At 36.8% G+C, this 19,288-nt stretch overlaps 1 protein-coding gene across 8 annotated transcripts in view; it reads right to left on the bottom strand.

The window, feature by feature from the left end:
* CNTN4 (contactin 4) overlaps nt 1–19,288 on the bottom strand; it is a 975,811-nt gene that overhangs the window by 539,956 nt on the left and 416,567 nt on the right. Inside the window, exon 1 of one of the 8 annotated variants that reach the window (XM_050781394.1) lies at nt 8,865–12,312. The exons of the other annotated variants lie outside the window; for them this stretch is intronic. The gene's annotated coding sequence lies outside the window, so the exon portion shown is untranslated. Of the gene's footprint in view, nt 1–8,864; nt 12,313–19,288 lie in introns of those variants that run through there. 8 annotated transcript variants of the gene reach the window in all.

Below are 19,288 nucleotides of genomic sequence, written 5' to 3'. Positions count from 1 at the left end.
TCACCAGAGGTCAGGAGTTCGAGACCAGCCTGGCCAACATTGTGAAACCCCGTCTCTACTAAAAATACAAAAATTAGCAGGGTATGGTAGAAGGTGCTTATAATCCCAGCTACTCAGGAGGCTGAGGCACAAGAATCACTCAGGCCAGGTGGTAGAGGTTGCAGTGAACCAAGATCACAACACTGCACACCAGCCAGCCTGGGCTACAGAGTGAGACTCCATCTTAAAATTTAAAAAAAAAAAAAAAAAAAAAAGGAAGCAATCACCAATCTATCTTTTTCTATGGTAATATAAATCATGACTGGCAACTTAAGGGCCCCAGTTGAAATAAAAATATTAAATATGTTAGTAAAATCAGTAACTACAATATAGTCTATTGACCTGAATTACTTAGGCATAGCAAAATATATATATTGAATTCTGTGCCATTAACTTCAGACTCATATCTGTAATATGATTTCTTAAATCTGATCCTTATAAACTGACAATGAATGAAAAGCCTTGCAGGAATCCTTACATGCTTTACCTCATTCTCTTAGGTTCCTCTCTAAAAGTACACAGGATGGATTGTTAACACATGTTCCCTCTCTTAGGTAGAGTATATGCCACTTCATGTTGTGAACCCACATATTTTCTCCCCAACCAATGAGAGATCCCTCAAATAACTTAGCATAGAAGTTGAAAACTGGATGTTATGAATTCGATAGATGTGTTTAGCTTTCATACATTTTAAAAATAAACAGCAATATTTACAATTTGTGAGATACGGCAACACTGGCCCCACAATCCAACATGGCCACAACACTTAGGAGGAACACTGATGCACTGTTCTTTACAGACCCTGTGGACTCCCTATTGTCTGACAACTGGTCCATCTCACTCTTCGTGGGTTCAGCCTGGTTTCTGCAGGTCTTTGATTCTAGGTTATCTGGCTCCCAATAGAGTTCTAGCTTCATGGTACAGAATCTGAAAAGAAATGCAAGAATGACTTTCTTGCCAGGGAAGGGGCACCCATATGGGGCTCTGGAAATTCTAGATTCCATCCCTAGACAAACTGCAAGAAGGCCATTCTGTCTTGGGTAAGCCTCTGGACCTACTGGTAGAGGAACAGACAAGACAATCTGTAGATCATGTCCAGGCCTAAAATTCCATAATCGAATGACACCATTTACCTTGTTGGCTAGGGTGTCATCCTTAGACACACAGGAAATAACTATGGCAAGGTCACTTGTGAGGGATGGCAGAAGAGGCCTTATCAGAATATGCCACTTTGGCAAAAGGATTATTTTAAGCTAAAGACACCTGAAACATAGTTGGTACGAGGAGGGCAAGATGATCTTCCCTTTTCATTGTCAAAGCAGGCGGTAAAACTCCCATGTGAAAGATGTCTTCTCTCAACCAGGATAAAAGAAACAATCTTATCACCAGAGACAGGGAGTCAAAACCAAGGGAATTCCATACAAACAGATCTTGTTAAAATAACTCTTATTTTTCTTTAGTTGCCCCATATATTTTAGTTATTTTCCCACAATTGCCTGTCTTTGTTCAACCTAATATAGAAGCACTTAGGTTTTGCCACTTCCTTGGGTCTTCCTAAATGTGAAACGTCTGTATGCTTTTCTCCTATTAGTCTGCTTTATGTAGATTTAAGTCTCAGGCCCACAGGCAAAGTTTTACCTTCCCTAAACTTCCACATCATCATCACAAGTTCTGTTACATTCAAGAATCACTTCCAAAATTGCTTATCAAAACTTCTTAAAATTTATCCATTTAGCTATGGGCTAAACAATTCTATCTGTAAAACTATATGTTTTATTTACTAGTTATATAGTTTTTATCTTTAACATATCTATTAAAAATTTCTGAGTACTCTGAGATTATCAAACGTTCTACCAGAGGTATTTACTTCACACTCTGAGAAAACTCTACGATGCTCAAAGTTCACCAAAACAGATACGTTAGAGGAATTGTCAGAGCCTTAACCAGACTTTCAGACATGTTCCTAATTTTATTTTCTAGATTATTTTGAGACTGAAGACTGTCATGTGCAACATCAGGAATGTTTCTCAAGTGAAATAGTTCAATCTATCACTTTACATGAACATTCTGAGTATTACTGATGTATTATGAAAATGATTTGGAAAAAAATCCTATTATAACCAATGTATCCTTTAGTCACAGACCTTGATGAACATTAAAGGTTTGCAAAGAGCTTACCTTAAATGTGTGCGTGCACACGTGCACACACACACACACATTAGCCTAAGAAAGAAACTGTTTTCCTTCTAATAATTTAGGTAAAAAAGTTTAAAAGTAAAGCCATTTTTAAAGCTTTCACATCTCTTAAATGTACTCACATGCCACAAAAGGTACTTTCAACAAGAAATATAATACTACAAGAGAGGTTAACAACAGCAATCAACTGAATACCCTTGTGGATTCCTGCAGGGAGAGGTAGGGGAGGGGGACTCTAGGGAAAGGACTGTGTCAGTCTAAATCTGTTGCTATTCTTCTCTCTAAGCACAAAGCCAGACAGCTGGATAGAAGTAGGAGTCACACACCTTAAATTACCAGATTCACACTTAACACACACATCATAAAGATGCCAGAGACCATGTTTGAACACATGATTTGTTCTCTTCTGAGAGATGGTGGTTTTCACCCCTGGAGTCAAGCATTATGCCTGTGTGTGAACAGCTTTACCCATCTAAAAGGCACACACATATACAATGAATTCTAACCAGCGAGGAGGCAAAGTTCTTGCAAATGACTGTGTTTAATTAGTGGTATGACTCATTGAGTCCATGTCCATCAGACAAGGTTATTTGTCTAAATGCTTGGAAGACCTAAATATATTACTGTGGATAAAGTGCTGGGTAAAGGAAAAGTGAAGTGAAATGACTTCAAGAAGTCATTCAGTATTGCATGGCATTACACCCTACAGTAAGAACTTCTTTACTCTCTGAAAGGTTGAAGTGATTTAATAAAATCAACCTCCTCAAACTCAGTCTTCTCACACCATCTCCTAGGACTATTTGGGGTAATATAGATCATTGGAGGGAGGAGTCGTGGATCAGAAACACAGACATTGGGAGAAGGATCAAGGTAATTTACTAGCAGCCTGTAAAAACTGCTATACAGATTCCATAAATACATGTTCATCAATATCTACTGAACTAAATGGAATATCCCCACTAACTACTTCAGAAACCCTCACTGAAATAAGACACAGAAATAACTATAAGAAATAACTACGGTGCCACAACACCCACTTCATTTAAGATAATTACATTTTTAAAGTGTGTCAGCCAGTAGAGTCAAATCCAACAGTGCTCATTTTTCTCTCTCTCTTCACTGATCCAAATTTCTTAATTATTTCACAGTAACTTAGATATACCTATGCCAAATATTTTTGAATTAGTCCCAATGCCCTTACACTTGATATAGTTCACTCACTCACCACAATTTTCCTTTGAAGAATGAAACCACATCTCTTCCAACCACAATACAGTCATTCCTCTACTTCCTTATTTACATTTTTTTGTTGTTGTTGCTTGCTTGCAGGGCACTCAAATTTCTATCCACTGATATAGGGTTTCCTTCTGGCAAGCATTAAATCTGTCTCTTTTAGTCCCCTTTGCCAAATGCCTGGCATAGTCAGTTTCTCTAAATTCTGTCATATCTTCAGAATGTATAGCTCTGCATTTTATATCTAACCATAAGAAACACTTTATTCCTTTGCAGCTCCTTGTGACGTGTTCCTCTCAACTTTAAATCACCCCATTTCTCCCTAAAAACATAGAGAAATTTCATGCGAAAATGCAGACGGACTTCCATTCTTACTTTGGAATAGAGATGAAGACATGAAGCCATGTACAAGCTCTGGAGTCATGTCTATGTCTAATTTACTTTACCTTTTTAACTATACAATAAAAAAGGCTGATAAGCCACTGGAGCTATTAACTAAGTAATATTGAATTGAACATCTCAAGTCAACGGAGGTACTAGATTAAAACCAAAAGCAATGTCCTTGAAGCTGCTTGGCAACTTTATAATCAAGGATTTGAGAGCCACAAATTATTAAATATTATCTGTCAGTATTATATAGTTTGCATTGAAATAGTTCCTAAGTACAAAATCATTTTGGTCATAGATGGATACAGGACGATAAAACAAATTATTTCACATTATGGATTCTACTTACAACAGGCCTGCTGCCTAAAAAGCCAGGATATCTACTCAGTTTTATGAGATCTGGAAAATTAATTTTATACTCTGCATTGAATATATATATATATACACACACACACACACACACACACATATATATGCATCAAATATAGTTTACAAGTTCAATAAGAAATAACATTAATATTCAAACTCCAGAATAGTAAGACACATACAGAGACCTCCCAATAATAAAAATGGAGAGAAAAATGAATATTTCAACATTTAAAAGCTGTCATAACACTACCCTGATCTGAAATAAGATGAGCCCATCCAAGCTATTACTGTCATCAAATGGCCACTTATCATCCATCTTGGAGTACACTTGATGTTAAGAAATATTTATAAGTGTGTGTGTATATATATATATAGTCAATTGTACAGTAAAATATTAGTCTGTAAATTTTTGTGCCATTCCATCTATTCTGTCTAATAGTGGAAGAAACAAAAAGCACTACAATCCTTGTCCTACAAGGATAAATTCTGAAATTAATTTAGCTTTTTCCAGTATCTACAGTAAAGATACTTGAATGAAGTGTATTCACAATTTGGTTTGAGTATATCAAGAAGCACTCATTAGTGATGGGTTTAGTGACTTCATCATCTGTTGTTTTCAATTAAGAGGACTTATCTAGTGATAAACAATCCTAAGATTATAAGAAATGTATCATTAAAAAAAACTTTCCATCAAATATTTTTATCTCATGTTTTACAAAGTTGCTTACTTGATTATGTGGATAGGTATCTGTTAATAAAATGATGTATGCCTTTTATTTTTCCATACTGTTTGACAAGACAATTTCTTATGAAAAATCAAATCATTCAGTGAATGTATTTTCTCTTTTTAAAAATCAAGCTCTTTAATATACTGCTACCTTGAAATGGGCTATCGTTTGTGAACTTGTTTTATTTTTAAATTAAATATTGTTAGCTTAATACATTAAGATGAATCCTTCACCTTAATCACCTTCAATTCAGAATATAAGATTAATAACACTCTTATTTTAAAAATTAACATGGGCAATCTATACACACTTACATATGCAGCATAACTTTCAGGGTCCCTGCTGCACATACATGCCTAAAACTAAGTAATTCTAAGACATAACAGAGCAGTATATCAGTAAGTCATTGACACTTCAATGAACTATCATCAGAGAAAATAGCAAACAGGTTATGCAAATGAGCAGACAATCCCAACCTTGTTTCTAAAGTCATACTTGACTTGAGGACAATTCACTGATGAAAAAGGGAGAGCGGGAGGCAGAGGGAGAGGGGAATAGGGAACAGGACAGACAGGGAGAAGGAGAGGTGTAGAAAGAAAAAGAGGGAGGGGGTAGCAGAAGATGGAGGGAAGGGAAGGAAGAAAAAGGGAGGAAGAAAGAAAGAGAAATGAAGGAAGAAAAAATGAAAACATCCTAGTGAAATATTGCTTAAAATGACAGTTATGTCACGTCGCCCTGTCCCTAGGCAATTTGAAGGACGTTCCAAGCATGAGTGCCCAGTTAGAATAAAGTGTCATGAGTTCATAACTTTCTTAACCTAGGAAGGATCACAGAAATCATACTTCAGTTTACTGGAGGCTATTGAGACACAGAGAGGTAAAGCACCTTGTTAGAGTTGCACAGCATCTTAAAGGAGGTTAACTCAAGCTTTCACTGTTACTAGAGATAACCAATGGAGTATACTTTGACAAAGCATAGTTAAGGCTTGCTAACATTTAAAATCATCCAACATTATTACAGTTACTAAATTAATTATTTTTCATTCAGCCATATTCATTCAGCCTTTTTTTTTTTTTTTTTTTTTTTTTTTTTTTTTTTTTTTAAGACGGAGTTTCACTATGTTACCCAGGCTGGCCTCAAACTCCTAGGCTCAACCTATCCTCCATCCTCAGCCTCCCTGGTAGCTGGGATTACAGGCCTGTGACACCACACCCAGCTCATATTCACTTTTTAACTTGTCATCATGGAGATAGTTCACAGAACTGCATTCCTTGCTTCACAGTGGCTGCCCTAAGCTGTTAAGGAGGGTTAGGGTATGATTTGTGTGCAGAGGTCCTGCTTCCAAATGCTGCTGAGGATGTTATAAAGTCCTCTTTGTGCTTAACCCAGCAGCTCTGGGGTCAAACAAAACAATCTGCCAAGGATCCAAAACAAAGAATGCAAGGGGATGTAACTCTCTGATGATATATCCCAATTTACAAAATTCTTTCCACTTTGCTCAACCCCAGGGCTTTCTAGGAACTAAAGAGCTGGTAGGACACAAATTGTCCATAATGTTGCTGGGTAGATTTTTACGCGTGCAAACACATACAGAGATACACTACCTTTACATATACAATTCAAGACTTTTCCTTTATTCTCTTTCATAGCACTTAAAATGTATTTTGAAGATCAAATTGTTATGGCTTTACAAGTACCTCTTCCAAGGTATATGTAACACCCATCTGGCTTCCCGATCTGTCAAGAGGCCACATACCCTAAACTAACTCCTGGAGCATTCAATCCATTTTCCTGCAGATTAAGCACAAACAACTAGGGAGACAGTGTCCCAATTTTATAAAATTATCTAAACATTCCGAAAGTAATAGAAGCAAACCATAAATCTTGCAAATAACCTCTCTGAGCTTTGTGGTGACTGGCTACAAAAATGTTTAACATTGTAAGGTATGAGTTGAAATTTCTATATATTTGAATGGAAAATAAAAATCAAATTTAACTACATTGGGAAGATACTCCTCTACAGAAGGCAATAGTTTCTGCTAAATACAAATAAAGGGGTTGAGCAAAAAAAAAAAAAAAAAAAAAAAAAAAAAGGAAAGAAAGAAGAATTTAAAACTCAAAAGAACACAGTATTTACTCAATCGAGTAGATACAAATTAAGCATTTGTTTAAAAAAAAAATCACTGGACCTTAACTAGCCCTATTTCTGTTCTTGTCACCCTCTTAAAACAAGATCACATCTTGCACAAGATCATATACTTGCAGTAGTCAGTAAAACACTAACAATTATTTAAAAATATAGCTAAGGGTTTACCAGGAATCATCACTCACAAAAGTCAGTTCAGTTTTGTAAGAAGGCATGAGGCTAGCCTTTTGTTTAGGGATGATATAGCCATCAAAACCACTTGCCGTTACTTCAGATTTCATTAGCAGACCTTTTCGCAGACTTACTTTTTTCCAGAGAACCGATTACTTGGCAAGGACAGCCCTGGGACTGTTTGCTACTCAGAGGTACCAGAGTCCATCTTTTGCTTCAATTTAGCAGATGTTAAGCATTCTGCACTGGTTTGTGATCATTTTCCCTCCAAATCTCAAGCTCTGAAAATGCCTGTGCTTATGTAGACAACCATCTATTTTGAGTCTTGTCTCTCTTGCACAGTTCCTCTCAACCAAATCTAATGAGAACATACTCTGTCCTCACCAGTGAGATGCTTTCATACTTCACAGCCTGTGGTTCTTCTCTGCCTTGAGACTTACTGCCTACTCAGGGAAATTGTATTTCCTACTCTGGAAATTATGGGATCGTCAGGCTCCATGGTCTCAAGCTCAGTGTGGAAACTTCAATTCCCCTTTTCAGGTATTAATGATTTTAAGTTCATTTTGGTTCACATTAGTTCTGGCCACAGGTGCATACTGTTCAAGCCACTTTTATTCAAATTCAATTTTTACAACAGCTCAAATATTCTACTTTCAATCCAAAAAGAAAAGTGTGATTTGTGTTTAGGTTAGGGAAACAGAAAAATCCACAAATCCCTTTCCACGGTGATAACAATCTTTAATTTCACTAAGGCATTGATCATTTGAAAGACATCACACAAATATTATTAACAATATTAAATTCTAATGGCATTTTTACAATGAATTTATGTTGCATGAATAACAAATATTAATTTGATAGATGGTATTGGAGGATACATAAAAAGATAAATGAACCAAATTTAAAGTGTTTTTTTTTTTAATTCACATTACTTCTTAAAAAGTGGTGCATTCAAAAGCAATAAGGGGCTAAACACAGACTCTTATTTATATACTGCCTCTTAAAAAAGGAGATATACAGTTTATACTTGCAAATATTCCTAATAGTTATCTTGCCCACCTCCATGGCAAAGTTCCTAAACAGCATGCAACTGAAAAACAAGAGAAACTTTTCGGTTTTTGCCTTTCTTAGTGGCAGCAGAGAACAGCAAAATAAACTATTAAATTTAAATTCTGGAAATAGAGACACTTCTTTTATACAGGCATGCATATAAGACTATCTCTCTCTCTCTCTCTCTCTCTATATATATATATATATGTTTTACTTACATTTTTCTTGCAATGGCCAGAGGTACAGAAGAAGATAAATATATGCTCTAATCACCCTGGCACCAAAGATAATGCAACCACGCTCCCAAATTAAAAACAAAGCCAATAATTTCTAACTTCTATAAAAGCATTCTGAAAGGCTCCTATTTCCTTGTATGAATCAATTATATAAGATTTAACAGAAACAGCAAGCTCTAAACAGATTACACTCTATCTCACCAGCTTGATTCAACAAAAAGCAATGGAACAGAAAATCAAATGCAGCTTGCAAAGTCACATTCACATGGAGCTGTAGGGAAAAAGAGGGGGGAAAAACCTGGTACTTACAGACTGTAAAGTAAAATGTCCCAGTTTCGCTTTACATGTTACAGCAAATCAAACAGAGATTTCAGCTCTCAGCAAGTCCCTGCTTCCACTACACTGATCATCCACGCAGAACAGGCCCTTATGGATTGCTTAGGCAGCTGGGAGATAATGGGACCATATTCTCAGCTGGGACTAGAGATGCTGAACTGCTCTCCGCTGCGCGCTGCATGGCTCTCCGCCAGCATTAATCAAGGAGGACCCAGCTTCCTGGCTGTGTTCCCCAAAGGATCGACATAATTAGCACATGAATCAAAGACACACACTGGGAGAATCACACACATCTCTAACTGGCTCTCCTCACATCGAACCTGATTAGGAAATCAAGTTGGTTCTCCGATCAAATGTGTTCAACCTTTCAAAAATACAGAGGCTCACACAGCTGTTTACAGATTTTGAGGGAGGGGTGGAGATTAAGGCTTCTTTCCCAATGGGCAATTTATGTAATTCCTCAACTACAGAATATAATTACACTGGTTGTTCGGTACATATGGTGGGTTTGCCCTGTGATTTGGTTTGTCTGTTAGGGATTCTCAGCAGCTCCCAGGAAGGTTATGGGCAGCAGCATCATCACATCTATGGATTTTATGCGACATGCACGTGTATGTTCTTTTCAGAGTTAGTCTTTTGGGAGACCGGCTGAACTAAAGCTGGTGTTTATGGGAGTGTTTTACGTTTCCCAAGTCCTGCGTCTTCATTGAGTACTAGAAGTCCAGGGCATTCAAAGCAAAAGGGTTTGGCATGGCACACTTAGGACATCTAGTATTCTAAAAGTAACTGGTGATGTGGATTCCATTTGCATAACTAAGAACACTCTTCCTTACTCTGTCTGCATCATGGTGCAGTCAGGGGTTATAAACTAGTAGCCTGTGGACATGCTTGGTTTGGCAAGAGAGATTTGAGAATTTGAATGTGAACATTTTTAAACAGAACATGTGTTCTGCACTTTATCAAAACGTTGCCACACACGCTTTTGCCTAGATATGCTACCTGCTGGCCCCCGAAGACATTTGTTTATGTAAATTTGACCTTAGTTAAGCAAGTCTGGGTTATGGATATAAAACATTCCATTTTAGAAAAAGGGAGACTCAGCTCCTGTGTCACTCATGAAAAGGCTGTGATTAAGGCACCCGTGTGATCATTTAAAGTCCACCACAGGCAAAGCAGCCAGTAGTTAAGGAGCCTGTATGATAAAGAAGGGGGAACATTAAGGGAGTCAGAAATCTGAGTTCTAATCCTCATCTTGCTGCAACAAACAAACAGGTGGTCTACACCTTTGTGAGTCTTAGTTTTCTTTTCTGTACAATAAGGGCTTTATTTGCAGACCTCTGAGAAGCCTTACAATGTGACATTCTATTATTGTCCTAAGATCTAGAAAACAGACCTTCATTAAAAAGGTGCTTATACCTCATAATAGCACTGGGGTAATGGGAATGAAATAAAGTCATGCTTTTTTGACTGGCACAAATTTGGGGATAGAGGGTCTTTATTACCTTTGGGGGCCGGCGATCAACTGGCTGCTAATGAGCTCTTTCAGAAAACTTGAAACATCATGGTCAGTAAATGTGAGTAAATTTTAAATGTGTGGGAAAAAAAGACAGCTTAGGCAGGAAATGGTCTTATTTAGTTGTACACAAACTGTGTCTACCTGATAGTAAAACACCTGGGTGAAGAACCAAAAATCCAATCAGAATGTTTTGTCTTCATGGTGCCAATCAGAAGAGCTCTGGGATTTTGTGGGGAAAGAGTCTTTATATTTAATGTGGATGTCTCCATCTTACTTTCTTTCATCCCTACTATCCAAAGGTAGAGAAAGGTGAGGCTTCTCTTCACATGGTCAGTTATGTTATCTTTTGTGAAAAAAATGTGTATCACTGAGGTCAAGACCACCCAAACTATGTTAGGGTTTTAATTGTCTTAGGGAATAAAAGCAAAATGGATCAACACTTTCATGATGCCTTACTCAATAGCTAGTAAAGTATCTCCCCCAAAAGATACATGATTGGGTAAAAGATGTGCACTACCAAACCCTTCTGTGCCAATTATCAACTCAATTATCCCCAAAACAGATACATGCCCTCGAATAGGTTTATTATCAATAGTTAATGGTAATAATATGCAAAGTGGGGTACAAAGAAACAAGGCAATTATACATTTTTGAAATTTTACTAAAAAAAAAAAAGAAATTTTACTAAACTTTTGAGTAATTTTGTGTTGGTTCAACGTGTTTTTTAACTACTTTCAACCCAATTTCTGTAAGGTAACCAGTTTCTTTTATTCTTCAGATATTGTTACATTTGGCAAAACTTGTAAAACGACTGGCACAAATTTCATGTTTGTTATTTTTATCAGGTGCATTATTATTGAGACTTTAGCACATCTACTTCACGCAGCTCACGTGAGGTGCTGACAAAAATAGGTTAATTAAATAGCAATTGTGCATCTCAGTTATATTAGCAAACATATTGCTGAAGCAAATGAAAAGAGGAGCAAATTAAAATACTAAAGTGTTTATTCAGTAGTACAGCTGAAATAAATAGTTTAATTGGTTTTAAGTTCTATTCAATCCCTGTTTGCCTGGTAATTACTTTGATTAATCTTTGATTATGGTATGTAATAGATTCACTTTGGCATCATGTGATTTGCACTTGTTTATAATGATAGGTGTTAATTACTAACTAAAAATTTTGCAACTTCCATCAATTCTTCATACATTTCTCGCCAGAGATACATGATTTAAAATATGAAGTGTTTATAATAAAATCCTAAATCTGGGAAATGCCTGATTTTTCTTTTTTTCATTAAAGGGAATAGTCAACATTAAAGTACAAACAAAGAGAAGGAAAAAAGAGACCAACATGACTAATTACTACAAACAAAAGAAATGGTCTTCTCAAAGACAGTAGAACCTGCTATTTTACCTCGGAATATATTTTAGAAGCCAAAATACATAGAGATTGTTTTAGACTTGGTATTGAAACAGCAAGAACCGGCGTCTCTTTGGAACTGTGAGGAGTCTGCAATTTTAACAACACTCTTGTCAAGGCTAATAAGAACCTGGGGGATGGGCTCCTGAGGTCTCTTTCTGGCCATTACACAAGATTCACCAAGTTAAATACAGCTCTGAACCTCAGCAAATCTAGGGGCAGAATGAAAGTTATGGGAACAATTTCCCATCAGTTTGAGGCTTAATCAATATTTTTAAATGCTTTGGAGTCTTCAGCAATAAGTCTCCAGATGTGCACACAACTGTTCATTGCTTCTTCTTGAAAGTGTTTTCCCATTCCTTGCATCTCTCACTAAAAGTCAGAGTCAAAAGCTGAGACAACTGTGACATTTCTCCAGCTGGGAACAAAATTTCAAAAGGGATGGTTCAGAAATTGCTGCCCAGGGCACCTACTGGAATGATAATCTATGCAGCAATGATTGAACCTTCTTTTCCAACCAAAAGCAATGGAGCCAGTAATAAAATATTCAAGAAGTAAGCCATAAGTATGGATGCACATAAGAAAGTATGTGACCATATTAATTTTCCAGGAGGTAATCAGATTCTAATAACAATGACCCAGAGACCAGGGTCATGAAATTAAAACAGTCTGTGGAGAAAATAGCCCATTTAAATAATTATGTCAATATGACATCAAATTGACCTATGAGCTAGATAAAAGGGTGCAATATGCCTTGATATTCATCTGCCACTAACTGCTCAGAAATTTGTAGCCACTATTAGCAAAAAATTTGAGGGTGTTTGTATGTGGAGAGGGAGAAGCAAAGAGAGAGAGAACAAATTGTTTTATGAGTGTTACTTCTCATTTACTTTTTGGGGTAGAACTGACTTATCCTTATTTTAATGGCTAAAAAAACATAAGCCAATTTTCTTTTTTATTTTATAATTTTTTTTTTTTAGACAAAGTCTCTCACTGTTGCCTGGACTGGAGTGCAGTGGTACGATCTCAACTAACTGCAACCTCCACCTCCCGGGTTCAAGTGATTCTCCTGCCTCAGTCTCCCAAGTAGCTGGGATTACAGGTGCCAACCACCATGGCTGGCTAATTTTTTGTATTTTTAGTATAAATGGGGTTTCACTATGTTGGCCAGGTTGGTCTCAAACTCCTGACCTTGTGATTCGCCCACATCGGCCTCCCAGAGTGCTGGGATTACAGTTATGAGCCACTGCACCCAGCCAACACAAGCCAATTTTCTTGTCATCCAAGAAGAGAACAAAAATCCTTTTCCTCAGAAGATTCTGATTTCCCTTCCAACAAAAACAGACAGTTTAAAAAAAAAAAAAAACCCTGATTTTTGGTCGTTACAACTTAGGGCAGGGGTTGCTACTGGCTGTTATCATCCTACGAAGCACAGGACAGCCCCCACAGCAAAGAATTATCTAGCTCAATATGTTACCAGTGCCATGTTGAAGATACCCTGACCCAAGGGAAGTATGATGGGGTTCTTATAGTTGCAATAATGAAGAACTGAGTGCTGAGATTAAAACCGACGAAGCATAAATGTTGTTGCTCTACATATAGCTGCAGTAGCTGTACTAAACTGTTTTGTCTTGGAAGTTATTTTAGACGTTTCAGTATGCTTTCACAAAAATTACTACATTCAGCACAATGAGCTAGTTCAAAAGCCAAGAATGTCCTATAACTCCAAGTCTATCAATGCAAAACCAAACATGAGCCTCAGAACAAATGACTGGAGGCATGATCACTAAATAAAAACGTCAAAGCCCTCTCTCCTCACTACATTATGCCTCAGAAAACCAAGTATCACTACAAAAAAAAATCTCATTCCAGCCTCTCCTGCGCTCCCTCTCCTGTCTCCCACCTCGAAATGCACACAATTCATAGGCAAAGTGAGCTGCATGTACTTCCAAATATCCATTTTCCTTCTATCTCTATGATTGTCCCTAAATAGATGGGCAACATTTTGCATGTTCTGCTACCAGGATTCTGATCTTACTCCTGAAATAGATACAGTTTTAATACAGAGTTGGGATGCAAACATGCTTAAATTCATGAACTTTCATTAGGAAATCCGTTGTTAGACTGCTTTTGTTTACTCATTCAACAAATATTTATTGAGCACCTACTAACTCACCATCAATTTAAATTTTTGGAGGAAGAAATTGAATCTCTCAGCATCTGCTTCCCTTATAGACTTCTATATATTTATATTGTATCCCCTACCATTCTGTTTGGCTCAGAAAAACTTTAGTGCATTCTCATCATCCACTAAGGTCATTATTATTTATAATCGGCTTTTTCACTAATGTGGTGCTCCACGGACTCTTCGGCTCTGGTACTGAGCTCTTTTGAAGGCTCCAGGGAGTGTAAGCGCTAGGTAGATGGCAGGGGCTTTTCATTTTATTCTTTGGCATCCCTTCCATCAACTACAAAAAGCCTTCTTTAGGCTTTTACATGAGAGGAGTCACAGCTAACCTTTGTTTCTTAAAGGGAAAGTGTTTCTCCTTAGATCCGGTGCAGATGGAACAAAATAAGAAGGAAGGTGTCCAAATGAGGAAAACTGGCAGAAACAAAGCTAAATCTAAAATGTTCTATATTTGTTAAGATTACCATAGTGTTACATTAGAAAAAAAAAAAAAAAAAGGAGTGTCTGTTTAAAATGGGCCAAACCTGTCCTTACATATATTTTATGGAGTGAAAAGAGGAAAAAGATGCCTGCTTTTCTTCCTACATGCTTTCAGAAAATGGGTTAATGTTTTTTCCCCAACTGATTCCCAGATACAGACGAAAGGCTTAATTTTAGAACACACGTAAATCAGAGCGTAAAGCAGAGTTCAAGTTTCTCTTTAAGTAGAGATTTTAAAAGCTCTTTTCAGGGAAACCTGAAAAAATTCATACCCTTCTACCTTCTTTTATCTATATGATGTAGTAACATTGCAAACAAATGTCAAATATAGGGAAATCAACCTTTAATTCTGAGAATATGAAATTAATGTAATCTTGGTGACACAGCCACATAATCACATGTAATTTTAAAGTACATGGCCACCCTTATGCTAACGGATATATTTATCTAGGTCTTTGCAATTTTTAAGCAGTTTGCAAATTTACAACAGGCTGGTATAAATTAAAGTAAATGTATAAACTTTGAAACTGTTGGACAGGATTGGTCTAAAATAATACATAAGATGTAATTAACTTTGGATAAGACTATAGAATATTCCATTTGAACTTGATCATCTGGATCCCCATTTCCCCTTAATTTTTTTTTTGAAAAATTTCAAACTTACAGAAAAGTTGAAAGAATGGCACAATTAATACCCATATGCCTTTGACCTACAACCAATATAAATATTTTGATATCTGCTTTTTGTTTTTACTCTCTGCCTCTGATCTTCCCCTCCTTCCTTCTCTCTCTGTAATACTCATTTTTAGAAAGTCATTTGAGGGAAAATAGCAGACATCATGACACTCTGTCAGTAAATAATTCTTCCAAGAATACACCAAATAAAGCTTCTCCGGAAAGACCACAACATTCATCTCCATAACCACAATACAATGAATCAATTCAAGAAATTCAGCAGTGCCACAAAACTACCATTCACCACATGGTCTATACTCAAATTTTCCAAATCGACCCAATAACATCCTTCACAGCTGGGTGGGTTCTTGTTTGGTTTGTTCCCTGTTTCTGTGACCCAAGACCGAATCAAGGATCACGCAGTGCTTTCCTGTGGTCACACCTTCCTTTTGTAGAGAACAGTCCCCCAACTTTCTATTGTCTCGTATCACATTGACATTTTTGAAGAGCCCATGCCCATTATTTTACAGAATGTAATTCAATTTGAAGTTTTCTGGTTGCTTTTTTTGTGATTAATTCAAGTGTTTTGAAGAATACTACATAGAGGAGGAAGGTATGGTCAGTTTGTCCTGTTGTTGATGGTATTGTTTGATCACAATATTTGTCTGTTATTTAAATGGAAAGGTATCATTTTACTTTCGTAACTTGTCAATAATATTTGGAAGCTACTTTGAGATTGCATGTAGTTTTCTCCAAGAGCATGTCACTCAGTAGTTTTAGCATACATTGATGAACGCTGATTGAATCATTTTTATAAGAATGGTTAGCAGTAATCTGTACAACTCATCTCTCAATTTCTTTTCTTAAAGGGTCCCACCCCCTCACTCAACCCTCTCACACAACATGAGAAGTGGTGGCAACAGAAGCCATTCAGGAAATACTAGGCTTCTCAACTTTTCTCAGAAACAGAAGCCAATGGCAACTAATCAAGCTAGTCACAAAAGCTATATGATCCAGAAAACATGAAGATGGTAGAAAACTGTGAACTTCACTTCTTCTTGAAAGGAAGAGGGAAACTGTCAGGATAAACCTGGAAAATCAGTCTTCTCATTAATAATGTCTTAAACTGAAAACGAGACATCCCTCTTCATATCTACTAGTGCTAAAAATACTACACTTCTCAGATTAGGGTCACTTTTGACTTCTGCAGAATGCACTCTCTATTAAGGAAGCAGAGAGCTCCTTCCAGACACTTTACTTGTACCATTTATTGATCTCTAAACTGTTCTATTTTGTTGTAGCATTTTTCACCTGGAAATAAATAAAAAATGAAAAGCTTTAGTTGAAATCCACTCTCCACACTGATATCAAAGCTCCCATTTCAAAACAGAGATCTAAACACACAATCCTCCTTTTAAAAATCCTTCAATGGATTCCTCTCAGCTACCTGATAAAGCCAAATATGGCCAACTCTTACAGAGTCCTTCCAACCCCCCAATAACCTCCCTTGCTCAATGATTTATGTTTCATATTCCATTCACTACCCATGATTATCTTTTCCTTGAAAAATCCATGCTATTTTTTCCCATCTATGCAAATACATGCTCTCTTTGCCTGTAATGCTTCCTCATCCCTACCCACTTTATTTTTTTAAAATCCTCTCAATCTTTTAGAGATAGCTCTGTCAAAGTTAAGGTGAAAATTCTAGAGTCAGGCAGCCTGGTATCATGGGTTGTCCACTTATTAACTGTATGAGCCTGAACAAGTTACTTAACTTCTCTATGCCCAACTTCCTGTAAAATGGGGATAATGATAGTACTTATCTTGCAGATGACATGGGAATTAAATGAGTTAAATCATGTAAAGCTCTTAAAGATACCTGGCACACTAAGCACTCAATGAATGATAGCTTTAATAAAGATGAAGACAATACTTCCCCAACCATTTATTATAAAATTTTCTAACATAGACAAACGTTGAAAGACTGATACGGTGAGCAACTGTGTAGAATTGTTGCTCTAGAAAAGATGGTAGAATCTTTTCTAGATTCTACAATTAATAGCTTACTGTGTCTGCTTTGTCATATAACTATCCATCTATGCATCCCTCAATCCTAACCAGCCATCTATCTAGTAATAACTATTTTAAGATTAAACATCCTGAACCCATTCTCTCTCCTCTCCATCTAATCAATCCCACCTTCCACAACAGCTTAACTATATCTTGAATTCAGATGATACTTGGGCACAATGCATTGTAATTATCTGTTTATGCACCTATTTCTTCTATTAGACTATGACACCCTGATGGCAGATATGTCTCATTCAGTTTTGTATACCTAGCATCTAGCTTAATGATATATCTCAAAAAATGGTTCAATAATAAATGAATTTTTATTGTATATGTGTTGCAGTTCACAATGACATACAGCAATATAGTTTTCATCAGATTCTTGTGTAATTTGGCAACTTAATAATGAGTATCAGTGATAACAGGAATAATCATAATAAAAGCACTGTTATTAAGATTCATAAAAGAACTTTTGTGTTAGAGTCAGGACACCAAAGTTCTAGCTGTGATTTGGTAATTTATTAGTCATGTTCTCAGATAAGTCAGTTCACTTATATGGAAAGCCCTTTCTTCCTCTGTAAAATGAAGGTGAAGTTCCAACAACATGGTGGACTAAGCCTTCTCTTTACAGCCACAAAAATGCTGGTTAAACAAAAGGAAAGAAAAATACCAAAGTTATTTGTGAACACGTGTATATAGCTGAGCTTGAAAAACAAAAGTGCTAAGTCAGAGTAGTAAGGTTCCATCCACTGATGGTGGATGGAAGGCATAGAGACATAAGCCCTGATTGCTGGCTCTAATATCAGGCTGCACAACTGTAGAAGGTACCATTCATATACTATTTAATGTAAATGTACTTCCTGGAATTGTGCAAGAAAGCACCTCTGGGGGCTGGCAAGTGAATCTGAATAGACTGCAGTGACAGACGAGACATGAGGCAAAAACTTTAAAACCCTGGTTTAAAATTGGGATAATAGAGGAATGCACCACGAGACACATGGATAGTAAAACTCACCCTTCGCACGTGCAAGTGTTAAAGAAGTGGATTATCTCTAAAATTTGGAGAAAGGATGCCTTGTAGGCTAAATAATGCTCCCCATTAAATGTTAAAGTCCCAATCCCCAGAATCTGTAAATATATTACACCTTGAGTATTTGTTATCCAAAATGCTTGGGGCCACAGGTGTTTCAAACTTCAAAAGTTTTTGGATTTTGGAATATTTGCACATACATAATGGGATATCTTGGAGATTGGATCCACGTATAAACAGGAAATTAATTTATGTTTTATATGTACTTTATACACAAAGTCTGAAGGTAATTCCATACAATATTTTAAATAATTTTCTGCATATAATGAAGTTTGTGTACACTGAACCATCAGAAAGTAAAGGTATCAGGATCTCATCCACCCATGGGGACAATGTGTGTTTGCCTACATGGGGGAATCTAGGTGTTATGTCGAGGCTCAAGAAGTTTCAGATTTGGGAGGATTTGGGATTTACAGATTAGGAATGCTCTGCCTGTACTTTACACAGTGAAAGGGACTTTAAAGATTGATTTGAGAGATCTTAACATGGGATGTTATCCTAGATTATATGGGTGGGCCCAATATAATCACAGGGGTCCTTATGAGAGGGATATGAGAGGATCAAAGACACAGGTACAGAAGGTAATATGACAACAGAAGTGAGGATGAGGAGTGACATTTGAAGATGCTACACTGCTAGCTTTTTATATGAACAGGCCACAAGCTGTGGAATGCAGGTGGCTTCTAGAAGTTGATAAAGCTAAGAAAACAATTCTCCCCTAAAACCTCCAGAAGGAGCTCAGCCCTATAGGCTCACTTTAGACTTCTGGCCTGCAGAATAGTCAGAGAACAAATTTGTATTGTTTTAAGCCATGAAATTCGTGATATTAATAATTTGTTACAACATCAATAGGAAATGGATGCAGAGGGTATAATCTGTTAACAAATGGAACTTCAACCTGAAAAGATATAAAGCCCAAATTTACACTTCCTAGTGGTAGTCTAGTAATCCCGAATTG

The sequence above is a fragment of the Macaca thibetana genome, chromosome 2, assembly GCF_024542745.1.
Source record: "Macaca thibetana thibetana isolate TM-01 chromosome 2, ASM2454274v1, whole genome shotgun sequence".
Taxonomy (NCBI): Eukaryota; Metazoa; Chordata; class Mammalia; order Primates; family Cercopithecidae; genus Macaca; species Macaca thibetana.
This window is presented reverse-complemented; position numbering and strand designations above follow the sequence as displayed.